Source organism: Metopolophium dirhodum, chromosome 1 (genome assembly GCF_019925205.1).
Source record: "Metopolophium dirhodum isolate CAU chromosome 1, ASM1992520v1, whole genome shotgun sequence".
NCBI classification, from domain to species: domain Eukaryota; kingdom Metazoa; phylum Arthropoda; class Insecta; order Hemiptera; family Aphididae; genus Metopolophium; species Metopolophium dirhodum.
This window is the reverse complement of record NC_083560.1, coordinates 142,844,295-142,870,122: the sequence shown is the minus strand read 5'-3', so window position 1 is coordinate 142,870,122 and position 25,828 is coordinate 142,844,295. Positions and strand designations below refer to the sequence as shown.

Below are 25,828 nucleotides of genomic sequence, written 5' to 3'. Positions count from 1 at the left end.
CAGCATCGGAGATGTTATGCCTAGTAAGAAATTTTGGTTTAATTGTAGGTGAGTTAGTCCCAAAACATTCTCAAAATTGGAAACTATATATTTTATTACGACAGATAGTTGATTTATGCTGTGCGCGTAGAATACAAAGTGATTGTGCTTTATTACTAGATTCTATTGTAACTCAACATAATAGACTGTATCTCATATTGTCAAAAAGCAATTTTAAACCGAAATTTCATATTTTAACCCATTATGGTCGTATGTTATTGAAAAATGGTCCAATAAAGTTAACATCATGTATACGGTTTGAAGCAAAGCATAAGATTTTGAAAGGTGTGGCAAATGCAATACCTTGTCGCATAAATCTTGGTCATACATTAGCCTATAAATTACAACTTCAAATGGTTAGTCGCCTTCTTTCAAAAACTGGTTTTCAACATGAATTGAAATTAGGAACTGGAAAAGAGATTATTGTCAATTCTGAGTTTCCAGCACCATTGTACAAGTTTCCTCAATAATTAGTCCCAGTTTGTTTTAATGCTTCTTGGCTTAAATTTAAAGGAGTTTATTATAAAAAAAGCTTACTTATGGTTATTGATGTAAATCTTGATGGCTGTATTTTTGGGGAAATAATAAGGAACCTTTATTTTATACTCAGTCCAATTTCAAGCATTGGTTTTCATCCACATCACCATGCATATGAAATTGAAAATACTAAAGAAATAAATATTTCAAATCATATTGGCTGTTATATTAATGAATTACCTGATTCAACACCAACTGTGGCTAGAGTTCTAGAGAATGGTAAAATGTATGCTACTTTAAAATATGCATTGTAAATTGTAAACTTTTTTTTTATAATTAGAATTTATTAATAAAACTATATATTAATATACTTATCAGTTATCGTTCTAAATTTGTAAAAAAATATTGAATTTAAATAAATGTTATTCTAATTAAACTTGTGTTTGTTTATTACATAGATATAAAAAAATTATAATAAGCATGGTCATAATTCAGTATTCACCACAATAGTGTTAAAAGTTCAAATTTCTTAAATTTATTTTTCAAACAAATATTTTTTATACAAAATTAAAAATTATTTTGACTATAACCTAACCTGATTTAAACGAATTTAAGGTTAGATTCACTATACACAAAATCTAATTTAACATTTGATGAAGTGTAATTTTAAAACTTGCTGTTGTCAAAACAACACCAATATATGTCAGCTCACTCCTGTAATAAATTAATTTGACGTTAGTGATGACACTGATAACTACTGATAATGTTATTACAATGTGTCGGATGTAGTAAAATCACAGAATTCAGAGGTTAAATCAACACCAAATAATAGTTAACTCGCTATTAAGCGAGCTTAGGATGATGATAATTACGACAATTATTTTAACTAAAACGACGCTCAAGGATTATAAATTTACTCAGCTTTTATACGGCTACTGTAACACGTCTTAATGTTAAATTAACCACAAACATGGTTAATAATTACTCCAATTTGTCGTATATTTCACACACAAATTTAACCCCAACGTTGATGTCAATTCAACTGCAAGACAGCCTTAGCTCAAAATCAACGTTCAAATGCGTGTAACATTGACTATCATTGTAGTTAAAATAACTCCAAATTTCTATGTGTGCACGTAAAACAGCACGGGGTCCGCAATCTACTGCAGGTAGATGCCTAACTGATAAAATACTGCTGCGAATCAGAATTTTTATTCCGGGCATCAGAAAAGTTAAGATAAATTTTGAAAACCATACACCAAATATTAAATAACGAATTAAACAAATTTTGAGTCATATAGAGTTGGTACATTTAACGGGCAACGAAATGCACGGGGTCAGCTAGTTGATTTATATATAAAGATTTTCCATACTCATTAATGTCAGTGCAAATACTCCCTACCTAGTCCCTCTTGATTTCTGAGCGAGTATACATAAGAAAGTGTTGTAGTCCTATAGCCCTATACCACTCTCCATTGGTCACAGGGGGAAGGATGATACGCATTAATTTTAAATTTTTTTAAATTTTATTGAATAAATTACTAAATTAAAAATGTTTTTACTTAACATAATATATATGTTACCGGCAAAGTGTTGAATATAGGCATTCTATAAATTTCCTAGGCATTCTATATAATTCCTTGAACTATTTGACAATGTATTAAATTTGAATGTTAATTTATATTATGCCTAGGAAATCTATAGATTTACCAGGAATTTTATAGAATGCCAAAATAACTATGTTAGGTAATGTATTAAATCAAAATATGTTTATTATTATTTATTGGTTATTATTCATTTATTACAGCATACAGATGATGAATGGCATTTCGAACTGCATAAAATATTATTCTTTACGCACAAACATTTTTTGGATTGACACTTTGTCTTGCATGTGCATTTTATAAAACCTTGTCCAGTTCCTGTAGATTGTTGAGTTGCAATTGTGCGCAAAGCAAATGTATTTTCTCTTGGAACTTGGTCAATTGTTATCATGAACTAAGATAGTATGGACTGGCGACGGTGTTAATATTTGCGGTCAAGTTATTCAACGGTATTTCTGTAGTGGGAGAAATTTAGCGACTGAAACGCTATCTATTTGAAAGAGTTGACACTATTTCAAATTATATAAATAAATACACAATATTAAAATGGTTTGAAATTGTAAGCCACAGATTCTCGATTTCTTATTGAAACTTTGTTATTTTATTTACCTGTGAAATGCAAGTATCCATGGATCTAAAACCGTTATAATTCAATATATTATGTACTTTTCAAATAAATATATTTACATATCGTCGGTTAAAAGGCTATTTGCTGTAAGCGACACTTTTGTTGTAAGCGACACTAGGTACCCAGCGTTGTAGACGACGTTCTATCGGATCCATAGATAGTTTTCATGCAGTGATATCATTATTTTATAACGTGTTATCAATGATCAAACTTTATGCTGTAAGCGACAGGTATGAAAAAAATGCTGTGTAAGCGACAACATTTGATTTAGGTGACATTCTTATTTATTGAATGAGCAGTAAACGACATAATAATTATGTGTTAAACGCCCAATTTTTTTTTAGTAATGATGTATACGCCATATTGTCGCTTATAACAGTTTAATTTGTCGCTTACAGCATTGTTGTTGTATAAACAAATGCGTGGTATGTAATAGATAAGAAAAAAAATGCGGTAAGGGATATCGATTTTTAGGTTAGTTCAATTTGATCATAATAATTACAGATAATGTAAGACAGCTGTATAATATTTTGGAGGTAGTATATTATTATAACGATTAAAACCGCCAAATAATTTATGATAATAAATAATAATTATTATATTATTGTTTATATTGATGATAATAATAAAGTAATCGTCAAATTTGTTGAATAGAACGTGGATAGTGGATCACATAAGATAATATTTTATTATTACCTATTAGTGTTTGTGTCATTTAATGCGCTTTAAACACACGAAGGGTTTCAACTATTTTTCGGTAAGTACCTACACCATAAAATACCTATTGTTTTCAATGCATACTTATAAATATAGTACGGTATTTGAAGCTGAAAACTTGATGTAGGTACCAAATGAAACCACGTATAAATAAACTTATTGAGATCGAATATTTATCTACTTTTTTAAAATGTATAAACATAATAATATAATAACAACTTAAGTTATATTATTATTATGCATTTTATTATTCATTACATTAGTACCTACATTAACAGTGTTTGTGTTTCTATTCACTATTATACATAATATTGTGACTTACATTCTTTTAAGAAACAACTGCATAAATCAAAACTACCTGTTTATTATTTTCATGACATTTGTACTAATGGCGTAGTTGTCGATGTATATTTTAGATCAATGACATTTTAATTCTTGTTAGAGCATAAAGTTTATTCTATAATTTTTAGACCAACTAAATAAAAGGTGGTGATAAAAATATTGCACGGGACCCGGGTATTTACTATGTGAGCGTGATGCTCACTTTATATGTATGTCGACGTTGTCTAATAATAGTTATTCGGAAATAAGGAACAGCTTTATCATTTATTCTTATAAATATTTATAGACACGTTATTTAAATATAGTTATTAATATTATAGTTAATTGAATCAGTATATCAGATTCATATTCGAAAATATTTATATGAATAACGTGGATCGTACGTCAAAGTATATACTATCAATGGATTAAATGTTAATTTAATTAAACATGGTATAATAATATTATTATTTAATTGTATTTAAAATCTTGACTTCAAAATGTTATGATGTTTAAATTTTACATAGGTAATTTAGATTTTAATTTAGATTCTGAGCGGAGCGTTAAATGACATTGTAATGATTGTAATGATATATTGTAATGATTTTACAATGATGGTAGTTTTTTAAATTTAAATTTTAAATTTTATTTGTGTCTGTGTACACGAAAAGTAGTCGAAACAATGCTTCGATTTTCAACTTCAATATCTTTTCCGGCACTCGGCATTAAAGTGAATCTAGTTGACGCATTGAGGAGGTCAAAATATAAAATTCCCAGTAGTTTTCAAAAGTGACTGTAAAAACCAAAAAAAAAATTAAGGAAAAACTGTAATTTTTACACAATATCGGTTTTTGAAAAAATAGATTTTGATTTTTGGTGAAATTGGTAAAACAAGCCAATGGTCCCATTGTCGATACTTTTTTTTCCTTAATAAAAAAATAAATATTATTCGTGGATGCTTGAAACTTCTAAAGTATATTATTATATTATACAAATAATATTAATTAAACTTAATAGCTACCGTATTAATAATAATAATATTATAAATATTATAAGTAATTTAAAATATTATCCTTGGCTGACAAACTGTCTCCGCTTAGAATTATTTTTCGTATACAATTATAATTTATAACATTATATCACTAAATTCAAATTTAATATCATATATTACAGTGACCCACGTGTAACCTACTGCACAGCAGAGAAACACTTACTTACCCACTTTTCGACTATAAAAATAATAATAAGTTTTTAACTCTAAAAAAAATTTTATTGTGTAGCTTTCTGAACATCATCATGCAGTCAAGGACAAAAATGATTTTTAAGATGATTAATCATAAAGGAGAACCAAACCAAAATATAAAATATAAAAAACGAAAGATGTCAATTGAAGCACGTGATATCGATCAAATAACAAATAATTTATTTAATGAAATAATGCAAAATAAATCTAACTTTGGGGAGACTCCTATGTCAGTTCATGAGTAAAAAAAAACAAGTATAATATCTGAAACGACCTGTAGTAGAGACACAAATGATTGGGTTCCACCTAATAATACCATTTTAAGTACCGATTCACCTAGTCATAATAATGATAAAGGTTGCTCTCGCCAGTTATTTGGAACTAATATAGATAGTTCTAATTCTACGTTATCATCTAAAAGTGTATCAGGTGACATTGTGGGTATTGAAGGTAGGAAAAAGAAAAGAAAAGGTAACAAAAAGATAAATAAGAAAAATGAAAAACAAAGTGGTAAAGGAAAAAGTGTTCAGCCTAACCCATGTTCAAAAACAAAATGCCAGAACAATTGTAAAAATAAATTTACTGAAGACGAAAGGGAAATAATTTTTGAGGAATACTGGAATATAAGTGATCGAAATGGAAGACGTGACTATTTGATAAGTTGCATGGAAGAATCAGAAATAAAAAGGAAACGTGTACAAATGTCAAATTTGCGTAAAATAACAAGGTTTTATTATTTTACTCTAAATGAAAGAAAAGAAAAGATATGCCAGCAGTATCTTTTAAAAACATTAAATATTACTCAAAGATTTTTAAGTTACACGTTTGAAAAATTGTCACCCTTGGGAAAGTCAAATCCCGATAGTCGTGGTAAAGGCCGTCCCAAAAATAAAACGGATGAACCAGTTTTATCAAATGTTTATAAATTCATAGAAAGTCTTCCAGCTGTTCAGTCTCATTATTGTAGATCTTCAACAACAAAAAAATATCTACCTAAAGAATTTGAAAGTATTGAACGCGTTTTTCGATTATACAAAAGTAACTGTGAATCAAATGGGTTAAAAAATGTGTCAAGTGCTGTATTTAGAAGAATTTTTCGTGAAAAGTTTAATTTGGGTTTTCATTTACCTAAAAAGGACAAGTGTAATAAATGTACTAAATTCAAAAATATAAAAGAAACAGGAGATTTAAATGAAAATGAACTTCAACAAGAAAAAGAACACGCAATTGATAAAGAACAGAGCAAAGAGGCATTTATTTTTGACCAAGAGCTATCAAAATGCGATGGAAATTTTCTCTGTGTAAGTTTTGACTTACAAAAAGTGCTCAGTACACCATATTCAGACAACATGAACTTATATTATAGCAGGAAATATAGTACTTATAATTGTACTGTATACGAATCAGGAAGTAGAAATTCTTACTGTTACTTATGGGGAGAAATAGATGGTTTACGTGGCTCTAATGAAATAGTAACATGTATCTTTAAATACCTAACTGCATTTAATGAACAGAATAAATTTGAATCAGTTGCATTATATTGTGATTCTTGCGCGGGACAAAATAAAAACCGAGCGATGATGACTATGATAGAATATGGTTTAATGAATGTATGGACTAAAATTAAGGAAATAAAAATAACATATTTATTGCCAGGACACACGTATATGCCTGTAGATTCAGTACACTCAGTGATTGAACGCTGTATTAAAAAAAAAACCATATGGGGTCCATCCGAATGGCCGACCATAATTAGAAATTCTAGAATATATCCAAAACCTTATATAGTTATTGATCTTAAGTATATAGATTTTTTGGACTGGAAAATGCTTGCTGCACAGTGGTATAGTCCTCAATTAAAATGTAACGAAGGGAAACAAAAAATTCAAATATCCAAAGTGAAGTCATTTGTATTCACAAAAATTATGAACGAATTGTCAGAAGAGCAAATTACCATACATGTTTACTTTTCGTATAATGCAGAAGAGGTACCTCTTACGCTAGCAAAAAAGAAAAAGAATAACCATGAAAAATTAGAAGTTTCTAAATGTTATCAACGTACACTAACCATTGCAACTAAAAAATATGACGATCTGTATAAATTGTGCAGGGATGGCATTATTCCTAACTCATACCATTTAGAGTATTTTAGTATGAATACTAGTGAAGAAAAAGCTGACTGCTTAGATGAAACGGATACAGAAGAATCATCTACAAGTAGTGATGACGAATAATTTGATTTTAATTTTTAAAAAAATAATAATTTTTTATTGCATTTCTATGTTATTTATTTTTTTATTTTATTGTACGAGTTGTATTTTGTTTATTTTTACCTAACGAGTTGTTTTTGTTTATTATTATTTAAAAATATAAAAAATGTATTCATAAATTAATAAGAAAGCAATATTCAAATTTATTAAAAAAGAAGAATCATCTACAAGTAGTGATGACGAATAATTTGATTTTAATTTTTTATTGCATTTCTATGTTATTTATTTTTTTATTTTATTGTACGAGTTGTATTTTGTTTATTTTTACCTAACGAGTTGTTTTTGTTTATTATTATTTATAAAATATAAAAATGTATTCATAAATTAATAAGAAAGCAATATTCAAATTTATTAAAAAAAACTTGTTAAAATTGACTTGTTATTAATTGTAATGACGTGTGTATATTGTGTCGTTTAATACATTTTTCGATGGCGCTTGAAGCATTTTATTAGTAAATAACGTAAGCGACAAAAGTACAAGTAAGCAAATTAAAATGTGGTAAACGCCAAAAATGAAATGTAGGTATTTACTAAAAAATCAAAAAGTTATATTACTCTATGGAATTAGATTTATCTTAAAGATAAATATAATACGTATATGTGAAAAAAAAATTGAAGGATTAACTATAAAACAAAAAAAGTTATACCATTTTGAAAATAAAAAAAAAGATAAAATCGTTTTTGGGTTCTCCTTAACAGTGTGAAATGTGTCGCTTACAGCAAATAGCCTTTTAACCGACGATATTATACATATTACATTGTGATTTTATTTTTTATAACTATACCACAATTTCTTTCCTTGAATTTTTATTTTATCCTTTTTAAAAATGTCTAGGAAGTGTAGTATAAAAAATTGTAAAAGTTTTGATGGTGAATGTTCTTTCTTTGGTGTCCCAAAAGATTCTTTAAATTCTTGGACAAATATTATAGAAAAAATAAATGGACGTGTAAGCAAAATAAAATTTGTGTGTGAAAAACATTTTTTACCTAAAGATATTATACAAACGTATGCAGAAGATAATACATTTTTAGATGTGAAGTTTCCTAAGCCAGTCCGATTGAGACTAGTAAAAGATGCTGTTCCTAAAATTTTTGATGATGATCAAACTGAATTAGCAAAGGTTGGTTGGTTGGTTGTAGACATCTTGTAGTATAACCTTTTGGTAAGCTTAATAATTAAAAGGTGGGTAAGTATATGTCACTCTGCTGTACAGTAGGTTTCAAGTGGGACACTGTATAATGGATGGTATTAAATTTGAATTCAATGATATAATATTGTATAAGAAAAACAATCCCGAGTGAAATGGTTATTCAGCCTATGATAAAATAAATCACATTACATTATTTTATACAATCCTTAGGCATCTAGTAAGAGGATTCTTGATGACAGCCCTAATAGTAATGGAAAGGTTATTAAATGTAGGAGACAATTGTCATGGTCGACTAATAAGGACGACAAATACTCGACTATTATGAATAACTCATTTGGTGTAAGTAACCAATAATTTATTTTACAGTTAGCACTTGATTACGTTTTGATTAGTATTATTTGTTATAAAATGTAGATTATATTAAATGCATTATTTATAGAATATTCATATATCTTGTTGAATAGGTTTTAAATACATCAATTGAAAGTTCATTTAGTTTAAAAAATATTCAAAATAATGTAACATTACCAAATAGTTGGCACTCCCATGGTGATTGTGACGACTTGACATTTTTTAATGCTGTACATGATAAAACTAATGATATTGTTAAAATTATCATTGAGAAACGAATTGTTGTGACTAATGACCAACAAGTGAGATGTTACTTATTTGATAGAATGTTTAGTGAAGAAGAGTTAACATTGCCTAAAATTACAACTTATTCAACCCTGGAAATTGAAAAATTAATTAAATTATTCAATACTAAAAATATATGTGCAGGTGGTCCAAATGCGTTGAATTATCCAGGTACATAGGCTCATCATATTTATGTTTAAATAAAATTATTTGATTGGCGTATGATTATAAATATGATCAGGCTCTTTCCTTCTTTAGGTATTTCAGTTAAATATGGTACTAAAAACACCAATAATATTTGGAGACACGAGAAATGCTCTTTTATTCTACACAACTCAAATATAAAAAGGTGTAATTGGTGTGATAGAATTTGTACAGCATTTCGCAGTAAAAAACATGACAGTTTAACAAAAAATAGAACAAAAAGATTAGGCGGCACATTAACTCCAAATCGTGCAAAAACATTGTTTATATTAAAGAAAAAAAAACATAATATACAAAAATTGAATTTAAGGTTGGATATTTTTTTTTTTAAATACTATTATAAAATTCTGTATAAATAATCTATGTTTAAACATTAATCATCAGGTACAAAAATAAAGTAGCAAAAATTCAAAATAAATTAGTTGGTTTGCAAAATGAAATGGAAAAGTTTTCAGAAAATTCTGTTGTTGACATTTTAAAAAACAATAATGTTAATGAATCACAACAAATTTTAATTAGAGAAATTTTTAACAGTAGTAAGGTAAAACCAAATAATAGAAGGTACTCAGAGAACTGGATATTACTTTGTATTTTATTTCACATCAGGTACCTAACCTAACCTTTTATTCTCAATTATATTAAATTAAATCACTCATCAATCATGAATTATGCATTTAACAGGTCTTCGTCCACATACAAATTTCTAAGAGAACAAGGTATTTTGCCTTTACCTTGCTCTCGAACAATTCGTGAATATTTAACTATGGTTAAATCAGATTGTGGCTTTGATGACAAATTTTTTAAATTGTTTAAGACCAAAATAAGTTTTTTAAAAGATACCGAAAAACACGGAGTACTGCTTTTTGATGAGATTTTTTTACGTGAGAGTATTAATGTTGACACTAAAACATTGTCTTATACTGGTTTGGAAGATTATGGTAAAGATAATTCTTCCTTAAATTCTGGTCAAAAAGCTGATCACGGACTAGTACTGATGTTCCAAAGTTTGGGTTCTAATATTACTCAGCCAATTGCAGTATTTGCATCAAAAGGATCAGTCAAAGGTGACTAAAATAAAATAAACCTGTAAAAATTCACAGTAATAAAAATCATTAAAATATTTTAGGAGTTGTACTCACTCAGTTGGTTGTTAAAGCAATAGCCCTTCTTGAAAATGCTGGAGCAAAGATAGATGGTGTAGTGAGTGATGCGAGTTCAACCAACAGGAGGCTATGGAATGAATTTGGAATATGTGGTAAACTTGGCAGTTTGAACAATTATATAACACATCCAATGGACAAAAATCGTAAAATTTATTTTTCTCTGACGCACCACATTTAGTTAAGACTGTTAGAAACAGATTGTACAATAGTAAAACATTAAGGGTAAATAGTAATTTCTAATTAATTTTTAGTTCTACTATTGAAACTATAAAATAGAACAAAATAATCAGTATTAAGTATTACGTAATATTTATTTAACAATAATTAGGTGTCTAATGAAAAAAATTACATAAAGTGGGAACATTATGTACAACTGCACCAAGAAGACTTAAAACAAATGTCCAAAAGAGTTTGTCCAAAAATTACAAACAGACATTTAGTTTTGGACAGTTTTTCAAAAATGAATGTTAAGTTAGCCACCCAGGTATAAATAAACATCAATGTAGGTATGCAATTATTAACTACTTTTATTGAAAACTTTTTTTAATATTTCAGATGTTAAGTAATTCTGTATCAATAGGATTAAAATATTACAGAGATTATGTAAAAGTTCCAGAATTAAAAGACTCCCAAGAAACTGAAAATTTTTCAAAAATGTTTAATGATATTTTTGATTCGTTGAACAGAAAATTTCCAGCAGAGGGCATAAGAAAAAATTCAAAAGATTTTAAGGTAATGAAGAGTAGTTTTTAAATACCTACACATTGGTAAAATAAAATATAAACTACTTATACCTATATTAGGTTTTAGAAGACGCTCTAAAATTTATTGATGAATGGGAATTAAATGTAGTAAATAAAAAAATTCATGAGTACAATTTTTTAACAAAACCAATTGCTGAAGGTCTTAGGGTTACAATAAAGTCTACAATGGAACTATCAAAATACTTGTTAGAAGAAATTGGATTTAAATATGTACTGACTTATAAGATGAATCAGGATAAATTAGAAGTAAGTAACTTCTATAATTCACATTTAGTTATATCTTAAATGGCTAAATGTTATGCAGGAGGCTTGATAACATTCATGGTCTGCAGGTTCTATGGTAGTACTTCCTATTTCATCTTAACTTACTTGCTTCCATTAGCCTATTAAAATAAAAATATTTTGTTGTAATATTTTCTTACCTATTTGTTTTGTTTTAACATTATAGCAATTTTTTGGTGTAGTTCGTCAAGCTACTGGTCCAAATGACCACCCAAGTACACCAACCTTCTTGCAGGTCTACAAAATATTATCCGCTTATTCAATTTTAAAACCTCCAAGAACAGGAAACTGCACAATTTTGGAAACTACAGCTCCTAAAATTAATTTGCACGACATTAAAGAAGTTTTTAATACTGAAGAATCTGTGAGATCAATAAAAATTCAAAATCTAGCTCGTAGATTAGATGAGATTTTAGATACTGATGTGTGGGAAGCTGATGATATTTTTGATCATAGTTATTATAAATCAACAGTAAAAGATTGTATTACTTATTATATATGTGGATATGTCAGTAGAAAATTATTAAATCATGTAAAATGCATTACTTGTAAAATGGCTATTCAAACAAGTTAGTACCTACTAATTAATTTAATAAAAATTTACTTAATTAAATTAACTGTACTATATTTAGCTGGAAACTCTTCTAATATTCCTGAGGCAACATTAACCAACATGAAATCCAGGGGAGGTTTACAACATCCAAATCAAGGATTTTTCAAAATCATCTCAGCAATTGAGGATTCTTTTGAAATACATTGCAATAGTGAAAATATTTTTCAAAACTGTGTTGACGAGCTTCTGTCCAAAAGTGGACACTTGACAGTATTCCCGTGTTCTGAACATAAAACTGATATAATGACATATATTATCAGTTATTATATTACAATGCGGATGGGGCAACACACCGCATTACAAAATAAAGATCTAAAAAAGAAAAGTAGTCAACTGAAAAAAAAATCTAAATTAGTTAAGTATTAAGCTAATGTATAATACCTGTTATTTAAAAGTAGTGAAAAAAAAATAATATCCCTACCTATCTTAGTAATTAATAATGTATTTGTATCATGGAACAACATTATGTTTGTATGCAAGCATAACGATTGATCTCTGGTACCTACCTACTCCTGTTTTCAATAAAAAGTTTAAAATATTTTAATTTATTGTATAATTATTATTATTATTGTGTTTGTTAATGTTTGTTGTTTAAGTATGCATTTAGAACAAATATAAAAAGAAAATATTAGTGTATATTTAAAGATTTTAATAGCAATAGCATTTTAATTTTAAGAAAAATTTCGATACTATTTTTTTATAAATAGAAACATAATATTATACAACTAAATTTTACTTACCTCCGTAACTTTTAATAAATAACACCATAAAATATATTATTTAAATCGAAATAGCAATAACTGCAGTAGCGAAATGTGGGTTCAGATCTTCAGTTTTAGGCTGATTAGCGTATAAAAATTAAAAATATTTTTTTATTAAATAGTTATATACACAGTCAAAACATTCACGATTCACTAACCGTTCTCTTAAAGTGTTACATTTTACAAGTTAAAATTTTACATGCTTGATGCTTGCACAAGAATCAAGTACCCACGGTCACTTTCAAGCGCAATACGCCCAGCCAAGTGTGCACCGGCCAAAACGGCCTGACTGAAAAACTGTCGGGCGTATAACAGTTAAAAAAAAATATTAATAAGGTTACAATCATTTATATATATGTAAAACTGTATAAGTATATTACGGTATATTATATTATAGCCGTATAGGTATTAGCATTTAGCATGAACTAATACTAATAATAAATAATAAACACAATTTATTATTTATATTATTTAAGAATTTACGAGGGAAAATAAGTAAAAATAATAGATAACAAAGAAGAGTACAACCCACCGCACGCCCACTGGGCAGCGCGCGCCCGCCGACCAGCGAACGAACGGAACAGTTGAATAGTTGATACTTGGTAGTTCATGAAAATAACACTACGATCGCTTCGGCTGCAAGATTTCCCCCTCTACGGAAACTACGTTTTAAAACATGACCGCACCACTACCACCCGACCATCTTGTCGCCACCAGTCCATACTATCTTAGTTCATGATTGTTATTAAATTTTTTTGGCATATTGAAAATTGAGACCTTGAATATAAAGATTTTAAAAGCCCTTCCTTAGTCCCTAATCTATAATAGTAGGATAAAAAAGAGAGTTCTGGAACCCCAGCCTGCTGGCTCAGCCCTATACCTGATTGCTCAACCCGCGAAACCCGTTGCTCAACCCATATACATCTATACACCTCTGCTCAACCCATATCACATACGTACACGACATTCCCCCCGCTACCCCGCTCTTCATATACCCCCACCACCAATCACGCACTTGTACGATATTCCCCCCGCCACTCTTCCCTATCAATTAGCCGCGGAAAATAATTTAAAAATTTTGTTGCCGAACCGGATTCGAACTCGAACCGGTCGCTTTCCATACGACAACCACTCCGCTGCGCAACTTACTCGCTTATGATTACAAGGTATATTCTATCTCATTTAACTGGTGTTTACGACAATCGTTTGCATACGTACGAGATGTATAATTTCCCCCCACCACCACAACCACTATACTTTACAAAGGGCCGCCGCGAACGCGCGCGAGCCCGCCAACGCGTTATCATATCTATGTTATCAGTTATCACATCTATAAATACCTACTTACATACGCACTTATGTACAAACACACATACACATACATACATACATATATATATATATATTCATACATACATACATACATATATACATACATACATACACACACGTTATACCTCTCAAACAAACACACATTCAAATATATTATAATATAGTCTACATATAATATACATAGGTATTTACATATATCTAAACAATTATACACACATCATTATCACAAACCCCTGAACATATTATTATACAATTTATACACTTATTACTTACATATCAATAAAACGCATCATATAAATATGATATAACCATACACATACAAACTATAATATACTATTAAACATTATACAGTACTCTTCAGTTTTCATTCTGAACTTATATATACATACATACAAACACACATACACATACATGCATACATACACACTTACATACATACATACATACATACATACATACCCACATACACATACATACATACATACATACATATCATGCATACATACACACTTACATACATACATACATACATACCTATATACCTCCCTGTTCCCCATTTATAACGTATGAAAATGTTTTTTCCGCTTTAAATGACCTATACTTAGCCTATCCATCTGCAAAATTTATAATATTAGGGGATTTTAATTTACCATCAATTCATTGGACTAATTTATCGCTTCCAATTAATCTCACTTCTCAAGTTGATTCTTATTTTGTAAATATGCTATCTTACTTCAACTTTAACCAGCTTAACCATGTTCGTAACGAAAATGATGTTACTTTAGATCTAGTCCTATCAAACGCTCACCTTAATGTCCTTAATGATCCTGACCCACTATTACCATTAGATAAGCATCATCCAGCTCTTAATGTTACTATTGATTATAATCAGTTTAATGTACTTAAGCCAACAGATTGTTATTATGATTTTAAACATTGTAATTATATTGTTATTGTTAAATTTTTAGCAGATAATTTATCTTATAGTACTTTTACTAACCTTAGTCTTAATGAATTAATTAACCACCTCTATAATTGTTTAAACAAAGCAATTTGTACCTTTGTACCAAAAAAGCATGTCTCATCAAACAGATTTCCCTCTTGGTATTCTACTGAGTTAAAAATATTGTTAACACAAAAAAAAATTGCTCACTCTTTGTATAAAAAATGTAATGACCCATCTGATTATAATAACTTTTCCCGTTTGAGAGCTAATTGTAAGAGAACTGCTAAACACGATTATAAAAACTATACTAATAAAGTTCAACTATCTGTCAAATTAAACCCTAAGTCTCTCTGGAAATATGTTAACAATCGTCGTAATAATAATTCAATACCAAACCTCCTTACGCTCGACACAACGTCAGCTGATAATGGATATGATATTGTTAACTTATTTGCTAAGTATTTCTTTAAAAATTACCCTCAGCCAGACAAACTAACCACTTTGGATCCTTGTATTAAAAATTCTTTAAGTAATAATCATTCATTTTCCTTTTCGTCTTTATCTTTCACGGAGGTCGATGTTTTAAAAGAGCTTACCGCTCTCCCTATCAATTTTAACGTCGGTCCCGATAACATTCCAGCCTTCTTCCTCTATAATTGTAGATTTATACTAGCGCCAACATTAACCTATATTTTTAACTTATCACTCCTAAACGGTATATTCCCCGACCTATGGAAAAACTCTTTTATTTATCCTGTTTTTAAAAAAGGCGATCCAACAAATGTTTCTAACTATCGGCCAATATCAAAAATATCAGTTATTCCTAAACTTTTTTCAAAACTAATTTCTACTAAAATCAATAATTATTGCTCCTCATTTCTCACTCGTCATCAATATGGTTTTAGACCTAAGCGATCAACAAATTGTAACCTAGCTATCACTAAACAAATAATACTTGACTCTTTCGAAGCCCATACGCAAACCGATATCATTTTCACTGATATGTCTAAAGCATTTGATTGCATAAACCATGAAATATTATTTATGAAATTAAAATTGTTTGGGTTCTCTGACCCTCTGCTTTCATGGTTTCGCTCTTTTCTCTCAAACCGTAATATCGTTGTTAAACATTTGAACTTTGAATCAGATCAATTCAATGTACCATCCGGGGTCCCGCAAGGAGATCACCTCTCTACTCTACTTTTTAATATTTTTATAAACGACATTCCGAATGTTATAAAAAATTCTCGTGTTTTTCTTTTTGCTGATGATCTTAAACTGGTAAAAATAATTAACAATCAAGGTGACGCTCTCGACTTACAAAACGATATCGATAACATTCAATCCTGGTGCTCAACTAATCGCCTGTTATTAAACATTAACAAATGTAAATTTATGCGATTTAGCCTAAGTAAAAATGTCATCAATTACAATTACAACATTTCCGGCACTCCTATTGAATTATTAACAAACTTTAAAGACCTAGGTGTCATTTTCGACTCTAAGCTAAATTTTTCGGCCCATATTGAAATGATAAAAAATAAGGCAATGCGCAACCTGGGTTTTATCAAAAGAACTTGTGGATCATTCAATGATCCATTATCTCTAAAAGTTTTATTCTGTGCCCTTGTTCGCTCAAACCTAGAATACTGTCCATTAATTTGGACTAATAACACTTCTAAACAGATTGATGCGATCGAATCAGTTCAAAATAACTTCCTCCGTTTCATTTCCTTCAAGTTTAGTATCTATAGACCACCTCATAGTTCCTATGATTCAGTTTTATCATTTATCAATCTCCTTCCGCTCAAAACTAGACGCACTTTACTTCTATCAAAATTTTTACACAATTTACTCTTAGGGAATGTCGATTGTGATGAGCTCCTTTCCCTTATCCGTTTTAAAGTAAATCACCGTAACACAAGATGCAATGATTTATTCCATCCCGTCCCATATAAAACAAATTATATGATGAACTGTCCTTCTAATACCCTAATGGCTGCGGGTAATTCCATTACCTTTGATTTTGTTTAGCATGTCTCGCCCTACTTCTTTCTTTGTTGTTATTTACTCTTTTAATATTCTTGTCTATATTTGTAACTTGTAACTATATAAGGTACCTATTATTATTACCATGTATACACACAAAAATTTGTTAAGGACTCATGTCCGTTTATAAAAATAAATAAATAAATAAATAAATAAATACATACATACATACATACATACATACATACATACATACATACATACATACATACATACCCACATACACATACATACATACATACATACATATATACGAACATACGTTATGCTCATAATATAATATAAGGTACCTACAACATCACACATACCTATATACAAATATTATACCATAATATTATATACTTATTACTTACATATCAATAAAACGCATAGGTATATTTATTCATATAAATATGATATAACCATACACATACAAACTATAATATGGTATTACACACTATACAGTACTCATCAGTTTTCATTCTGAACTTATATAATAATATTTACAACACACACAAGCTCAACATATATATTATATACCTTATCATACATAGGTACACGCATGCATGCATAGATACATACATTCATATCACATCACATCACATATACACACACACACACACGATTCCAGTATTCCATATAGTATACAAACAAGCCACCCAGTCCTTCGTTATACATGAGAATAAATCTCAAACACACACAGACATAAACTTGTAAAAATATTTATTTTCAAAATATACACGTCGGAATATAGGTACATTCGCTTGCATTCACACATTCCTCTCCCCGACAACATACGGAAATATTAATTATAGGTATTTAATTATGGTCAATCGTTTAATCGTTTACAGATGATGATGAGTTTCATTCACACATTTCTCTAGCACAACACACTTACACTCATATACCCATAGGATAGTTCATACATATTTAGATACTTACATAGTCGCATATTATATACATACATACACACATTCATCAGGTATCACAAACACCCAAACATATTATAATATATATGTATATGCAGTATTCATTTATATTTAGTTTATGTACATATATTCACACATACAACATCACAAACACACACACACAACCAAACATATTATACAGCTTAGGTACATATCAATATATTAAGACACAAAAGTCATACTTACAAAAAACATAGTCGCAATTACGTGGATGCATTTAAACATTCCAATCCATCCACCCTAGAAAGTATTTTCACCCCCGCCATCCCTCGTCAATTACGACTACAAAATTGTAATTCCTATTAAAATACATAGATCTAACTATTTTATACAGCTCAAAGGATTACTCGACAACATACACAAAATTATATATTTATGACACACATTATTATGAATTTGTGTAACTAGTAGGTATACTGACTAAGGAGAATAGACGATATCGACTCTGAGGGTCTTGGACGTCGTCTTTGAGTATATAGTTTGGTCACTAAATGCAAAAATTATAGTATCCTATTTCGACTTCACCGTTTATATACCTACTACATTTATTTTAATGTTTGAAATAATACAACATTTAATCTAATATATTTGAATTAAACACAAATATGCTTATACTTACTTTTCATTTTAATATTTTAATTTTTGTGTAAAATAAAAACAACCGTGATATTTAAAAACAAGTTGTAACAATTATAAATATAATAATATAACATATTTATATGTTTCATAACACTTATGTATATAATACGAACTCTACCTTAAGTACGATTAACTGCTGATCGATACATTAATATTAAAACACACACACATAATTGCAAGGGCTATGACCAACACACACCATGGATTAGTAAAGCAGTTCACTATACACCTCATATCTCAATACACACTACGACTATGTATGACTACGATACAGTCACATATTATAATAGAATATAGCTTAGGAATATTATATTTGCGAGTATTATTATTATTTGTCAGTGCTTAGTAGACAATAAACCATAATTATAACTGAAATGGAATCCTAGTAATTTAAATATATTATTTAAGATTCTGATATTTACATATCTGCCCCTAACCTATTTATATCTATAGGATCCTACGATTCTCCCTGAATATATTATATTTAACTGCTCGTCCCCCCGATCATGATACAAAGTTTTTTTATTTATTGGTAATAATGCTACATAAGGTTACACCACAGCCGTCTCAATCAACATTCGCCAAACACCCCGCACCAGCACCTACGCAATGTGAGACGTAGATTATTCTAATATTTATAGGAAATTAAATAATTTATATGAAACAAAAAGACACGATATATAAAAAGTATTTTCAATTATTAAAATAATATTAAGGTTTACAATAAATATTTACAAGGTTCTTACTTATCCATTAAATGGATTATAAAATTGTATCATTATCTGAGTAACATATATTTCTCGGTATTTCGTCATCTTCTAGGTAATAATATATAAAAACGTATATGATGCCTCATCCATATTATATATCCAATGGTATATTAATTTTCATATCTCCTTTATACTTTCGAACCAACGGATACATTATGTATCAAACAACGTCTTGATCAATTGTTATGTAATACATCTGAGAAAAACAACATTCATCAAGACTAGTCATGCATCTACATGTTTGTATGCTAATAAAACCTTAACTATTGTTAATCAACAATTGATATATTTTAAGAACGAATGAGAAAAACATACATGTAAAAGCCATATCACTTGTGTATTATTTATTTTTTACATTATGTATCACACCTACCATATTATTATTACACATATACCCCTCTTGATCACTAATCCTTAATCATTACCTATCACTTATTCTTGATCCCTTGATCCTCTGATCTCGTGTTCTATATTTTTCATACCTGTGCATGAGAAAACACATACACGAACGCGCATACAACAACTTACATATTATCAATAACCTGACCGACATATATATATATTAATTCATGCATGTACACGGGAAAAACACACACACCATTACCAGTCACAGTCACCACCAACGAAACACTCTCGAAAACATATTTTTTCACGCTTACATATGAGAAAACGCATGTGTGCTTGCACATCAACAACTTACATATCACTCAAGTGACCGATGCGTATATTTTATCAGCACATACGTACAACAGTCATATCACTTGTATAATATTTTTATTTTACCGTGTGCATACACACAGGCATATAACACCACCGCCATATATTATTGTATAAGTTATAATATCGGAAAATTAAGAACTATTAACAATATCTCTCATTTCAGCAGATACTTTATGCGGTTTATTACCTAAATTTAGAAATATACAATAATTAACGTCACATCTGTAGTACCTATCTTACCAACATCTTTATCAATTTAACAATTAAAAATTTTCATATTATTAGTCATTTTCCATACAGGCTCATGCTACAATGTGCATACATGTGGGAACATACATACATTCTTGTTATTGTATGTTTATATACACAATACTATCAGGCTAACCTATCCTGAATAATATTACAGATACTTATATTTTTAATCAATCATACATACATTGAAATATTGTATGAGATTACATTAGACTAAAATCATAGCTTATATATACATACATGGATTATAGGTATATACGAGAAAAAATAAATCTCTTTAACTGTTATTATTGTTATTATTATTCGTTTATTATTCGTCAAGTGTAGTGAGAATTATAATATATATATATATATATATATATATAACAATAAGTAAAAAAAAATAATACTAAAAACTATTACCAACCCATCACTTAGTTCTATAGTTACCTACATGAATACGCGATACCTAGTATGATATTATGAAAACCCACATTAAATCATATATACATATTCGATATTACAAACGCCTAAACATATTTTATAGTTAACATAACTATATATACATATAAACATTCATATATATATATAGGTACACATCAATAAGTCATCTACATAATATAGGCATACACATATATTACTTACATAGTAAGCACACACTTGTGTACCTATATCCTTACATATTTGATATTCTTATATATTTAAACAGTATTCATACATACATACATACATACATACATACATAGACTCGATTATTCCAAATAATAATTCACATAAAATATTTTCGGTATATAATTTATTCAATACCTGGATTCTTTAACATATATTAATTATTATATATTTACATTAGATAGGTACATGAAATATATCACAACGTCGCCGTGGATACTGATGTAACGATATCCAATATACAACAATTAAATGCAATATAGTACCTGATCATATATTATAATTTACTCATTTTTTCGTTAAATACGTAGGTAGAATTTATGCAGAAACCTAAAAATATACTCAACAATGTGAATATACATTAAAATGTACTGATTTTGATAAAAAAAAAAAAAAAAAAAAAACATAGCTGTCTGTGTGTAAATACAGAAATCTTGCTAAAATAAGTAAAAATATCAAAATTGCAATAAAGCATATTATGGAAACATCATAATATTTTAGTAAAAAATGGGCAAAAATATCATAATTTCATTAAATAATATGTAATATTATAAAAAATATCATACCCATGTCTAGTTTATTACCATCAAAGGCATATATACAGTTTAGTTATTAAATGTATCTAAATGCATGACCATCACTATAACGAGTCATTATTACAAGTCTCAACATCCGAAACATATCGTTGCACTATAATATAATAGTTAATACATACATACATACATACACACACATACACACGTACATACATTTGCATACATATTTACTTAAACAGCATTCGTGCATACATATAGACGCGATTGATTATTTCAAATAATAATTTATATAAAATACTTTCGATATATACCTATTTTATTTAATACCTGAATTCTTAAACATATATTAATTATTATATATTTACAGTAGATACATGAAATATATCAATCACAACGTCGCTGTGCATACTAATACTACAATTAAATGCAATATAATACCTACAAAATCATATTTAAATTCCATGGTATTCGATAATAAGAAAAATAATATTATATAGTTATTTTCATCACATATTAGCAAAAACAAAATAAAATGTACCTACGTCAAGCTGTAATAATCTTTCACTTATGATATCATATAGTAAACCATATATATTTCAATTATTTTTAACGCATATCTAACACAGATGGTCCAGCATTTATTTTATACAAAATAATAGGAGTTTATTATTATTTATACAGTTATATCTATACTACATGGATGCTTATCACTGATACTTTTCATGTATTAGGTATTCTATATGCTTACTTTGTAAAATAATCAAGAAATCGCTTGTATATTACCTCCACAAGCTTGGAAATATATATATATTTTTTTTTCCTAGTGAAAATTGATAAAAATACCTTAATTTCTCCCAAATTATTATATTAGGTATATTAATGTCGATAAAATCTTATACAAATATAATTTCTATGTCAAGGACATGTCTAAAATATTGAAAATCTTAATAATTACATATAACTATAGTCTGCAAATCATTCCATCAATCATATCGCATTAGATATATTTCAAGTTTTATGACTCATACATTATATTATGTTAAAACATGTAAACATTTCATAAATTCAATAAAAATGTGTTCAATTATCATAATCTCACTGTAAAAATAGGTATATATAAGTAATACATTACCTTTAAAAACCGGTATTTTCATAGATACTTTTGCTAAAAGTTATTATTTTTATTTAAACATCATAAAAACTGTATTCATAGAGCCTCACTCGTCAGCTATATAATATAATATACCTATACTCTCATTACAATCTTCACTGATTTTCATCACTATACCTGTCTTGAAGTACACAAATCTATAACACGTCGGTCAAGACCACTATATTTTTATGATTTTCCATCAGTGTAACATAGAAATCATATATTTGTCTCCAATTATCGCTAAATACATGAGGGTATTTATGCTGAAACCATACCCGTTCACCTATTTACTTCACAAATAATGTAAAATACACGTATATTACCATCACAAGTTAGGATATATCTTGCCATCTCTAGTAGATATTAAATAATTAGTCATAGTTTGGTTTTATATAGGTATAAAATAATAATAATATTATATTATATTATTATATTCGATCGTACGTATACATACTGATCATAAATATAAACATATTTATACTCCAACACATATAGGCACTATTCAGATCTTGATAAAACTATCTGAATAAGACGATACGTATATATTAAAAATCTCGCAAAAATGTATAATTTCAACAGTCTACAATGCTGATATAAATATAGCTTTTATTGTATTCGACTTTACTCTAAATAATTTATAGGTACACATATTTGTATAATAATATCATATTTTCAATGAAAATATATACAAACTTCATATTCGTATTAAAAAATCATATTAGATGCATCCACGTGAGAAATATTATATTTCTGTAGTTCTCATAAACATCAGCATATTTATACCTCAAATATAAACTATTTTCATACTAAATCCATATACAAATATCGTAATTTTATTAAAAACACATATAGTTATTATCATTATCATCATAAACCGTTATACATAATATTATGATTTCATACGTTAACTGTTTAACTCAAGATACATTAAAGATCATCCAATTCATAATTAACATCCGTACGGTTCGAATTCAGAAATCACAATCACTCGCATACGTGCACGACTATATTTCCCCCTCCACCCCTCCACTAGGTTAGGTTAGTTTCCTGTAGGTTAGACGAAAAAAAAAAAAAAAAATACAAAAATTAAATTAAAGATTACTTCATCTACACTCTGTGAACGATGAAGTAATGAGTCATAGTGGATCATGACCTTTAATACGATTAAAGATTACTTCATCTACACTCTGTGAAGGATGAAGTAAAGAGTCATAATGGATCATGACCTTTAATTTAATTTTTGTATTTTTTTTTTTAGTCTAACCTACAATTACATATAGTTATATGTAATTATTAAGATTTTCGATATTTTAGACATGTCCTTGACATAGAAATTATATTTGTATAAGATTTTATCGACATTAATATACATAATATAATAATTTGGGAGAAATTAAGATATTTTTATCAATTTTCACTAGAAAAAAAAATATATATATATATTTCCAAGCTTGTGAAGGTAATACACAAGCGATTTCATGATTATTTTACAATGTAAGCATATAGAATACCTAATACATGAAAAGTATCAGTGATAAGCATCCATGTAGTATAGATATAACTGTATAAGTAATAATAAACTCCTATTATTTTGTATAAAATAAATGCTGGGCCATCTGTGTAAGATATGCGTTAAAAATAATTGAAATATATATGGTTTACTATATGATATCATAAGTGAAAGATTATCACAGCTTGACGTAGGTACATTTTATTTTGTTTTTGCTAATATGTGATGAAAATAACTATATAATATTATCTTTCTTATTATCGAATACCATGGAATTTAAATATGATTTTGTAGGTATTATATTGCATTTAATTGTAGTATTAGTATGCACAGCGACGTTGTGATATATTTCATGTATCTACTGTAAATATATAATAATTAATATATGTTTAAGAATTCAGGTATTAAATAAAATAGGTATATATCGAAAGTATTTTATATAAATTATTATTTGAAATAATCAATCGCGTCTATATGTATGCACGAATGCTGTTTAAGTAAATATGTATGCAAATGTATGTACGTGTGTATGTGTGTGTATGTATGTATGTATGTATTAACTATTATATTATAGTGCAACGATATGTTTCGGATGTTGAGACTTGTAATAATGACTCGTTATAGTGATGGTCATGCATTTAGATACATTTAATAACTAAACTGTATATATGCCTTTGATGGTAATAAACTAGACATGGGTATGATATTTTTTATAATATTACATATTATTTAATGAAATTATGATATTTTTGCCCATTTTTTACTAAAATATTATGATGTTTCCATAATATGCTTTATTGCAATTTTGATATTTTTACTTATTTTAGCAAGATTTCTGTATTTACACACAGACAGCTATGTTTTTTTTTTTTTTTTTTTTTATCAAAATCAGTACATTTTAATGTATATTCACATTGTTGAGTATATTTTTAGGTTTCTGCATAAATTCTACCTACGTATTTAACGAAAAAATGAGTAAATTATAATATATGATCAGGTACTATATTGCATTTAATTGTTGTATATTGGATATCGTTACATCAGTATCCACGGCGACGTTGTGATATATTTCATGTACCTATCTAATGTAAATATATAATAATTAATATATGTTAAAGAATCCAGGTATTGAATAAATTATATACCGAAAATATTTTATGTGAATTATTATTTGGAATAATCGAGTCTATGTATGTATGTATGTATGTATGTATGTATGAATACTGTTTAAATATATAAGAATATCAAATATGTAAGGATATAGGTACACAAGTGTGTGCTTACTATGTAAGTAATATATGTGTATGCCTATATTATGTAGATGACTTATTGATGTGTACCTATATATATATATGAATGTTTATATGTATATATAGTTATGTTAACTATAAAATATGTTTAGGCGTTTGTAATATCGAATATGTATATATGATTTAATGTGGGTTTTCATAAT

The 25,828-nt window shown here is 28.2% G+C and overlaps 1 protein-coding gene across 1 annotated transcript in view; it reads right to left on the bottom strand.

Moving 5' to 3' along the window:
• The window catches only part of LOC132935139 (uncharacterized), a 494,638-nt gene that overhangs the window by 454,658 nt on the left and 14,152 nt on the right, over window positions 1-25,828 (bottom strand). The gene's annotated exons all lie outside the window — the stretch shown is intronic.